Source organism: Callorhinchus milii, unplaced genomic scaffold (genome assembly GCF_018977255.1).
Source record: "Callorhinchus milii isolate IMCB2004 unplaced genomic scaffold, IMCB_Cmil_1.0 Scaffold3, whole genome shotgun sequence".
Taxonomy (NCBI): domain Eukaryota; kingdom Metazoa; phylum Chordata; class Chondrichthyes; order Chimaeriformes; family Callorhinchidae; genus Callorhinchus; species Callorhinchus milii.
In genome coordinates, this window is record NW_024704744.1 from 71,128,171 (window position 1) to 71,130,084 (window position 1,914).

Genomic DNA, 1,914 nt, shown 5'->3' on the forward strand with positions numbered 1-1,914 from the left:
GTCAGTCATCCTCACCCTCACCAAACCTGCCAAAAGTCACATTGATATATTGTATTATACTGTACATTAAAAAAAAATCTGTCTGAACGTATGTAAGATCCACCTTTTATTTATTCCACAACAAATAAAATATATAATGTAAAATGAAATCTGAAAAACAAAATGTTATTTTATACATGAATATATCAACCTATACGTCAAAAATATATCAAATGAAATAGATAAAATAATTTTTTTTTATGAATATATCAACCTATACATCAAAAATGTATCAAATAAAATAGATAAAATAAAATGTTATTTTATATATGAATATATATCAATCTTTTGTTCGACAACACGCATTTGTTCCTTGCTAAAATAAACTTTATATCAGTTTTACACAATCTCATATAATGTATCCCCCCCCACCCCACAAACACACAATTATTTTTATCTTTATCCCATGGATAGATCCATTGGAGACTGAACGTGTCCCGGGAGCTTCTGTTTTCCCAGCGCCTTGGGACGTCCTCCTGATGTGAAAGGCGCTCTATAAATGGAATCTTGTTGTTGTTGTTGTCAAATGATCGTCTCCGAAACAAAACGACGATGCGAGCAAAAGTATTCAATTACTTTATTCAAACTGTCCTTCTTTCTGCTTGTGAGGTGACTCCCCATCAAACCATTCACTCCTGGTTTATAAAGAGAAGTGATTCCACTCTCTTCTCGCTGCCTTCTCTCTCAAAGGCATTTTGACACTTTCTCCTTCTGTGGTGCAATTGCCTCCAACGCCCAACAAGTGGCTGTTATTCATATTCACGTGTGATCTCCAGACAGTGTGTGAGCTCTGACTCTTCAGCCTCAGGATGGGGAGGGGGGAGGGGGAATGAATGGAGCTGTCCTGCATCTGTCCTCGCCAGCATTTTGGGGGTGGGGGGGTCAGCCGGGTGTCTGACACACGTGGAAACTTAAGTCATGTCACCATGCTTGAGTATCCAAACTGTCGGAAGACCAGGTGTGTAGATTGAACTGTTTTGGGTTATGGATGTCCACCTTGCAGAATGATCATGTGGCAGATCATGACGCCATTATAAATGGAACCAATGGTACTTTTGGTGGTTTGAAGGATGGGAATTTGCACAGGGTCATGGGAGTGTCCTAGACGCTGGGGTATGGACCAGGTCAAGGCACCTGCGCTTTGGGAGATTTTTTGAGATTTGACCAATTTGAACTGAGGGAGGGGGTAAAACCCCTTCAAACACACACAAAATCAAGAGTACCTCCCTCCATAGCATCAGTATCCGTAACCAAGTGCCGTTAAATCTACACTCGGTCTTAGTCAAAAGGCTGGGAGCCAGATATTGATCATATAGAGATTGTTGTGGTGTTGTTAAGACCCTAACCTTGGAATCTTTCCATTTTGTATGGCTCAGCTATGCACTGAATAAACTTGCTCAGCCACTGATGGAACCAGCCATTCCATTTTACTCCAAGGGTGGGATGTGCATAATATCAAACTTGCAGATGATATAGGATATTTATTCCTGAATTAATAACCTAGGAATGGAAATAAAGAAACAGTATACAGTGGAGCAGTATATTGAAGCAGTGACTGTCCAGCACCATAGAGTGGCAGAATCCAGGTTTGTACACATTGACTACATTTTACTACAGGAGTTGGCTTGCTCAATTTGAAACAAAATGTACATTATGGGATTGTTTATTGCAGAATCAATGACAATAAATAGCTCAGGTTTATAATTTTCGGAATGGATATCAGCAGAAGTAGTTACTAAGGGTCGACTTATAATTCAAACATATAATTAGTAATTCGAGTCTTTTTTTAAAAAACGCTAAAATGATGGATTAACAATTATTTATTTATCGTGTTAAGGCTCATCCACTGGATATTCACCTCCAGAGATTATTATT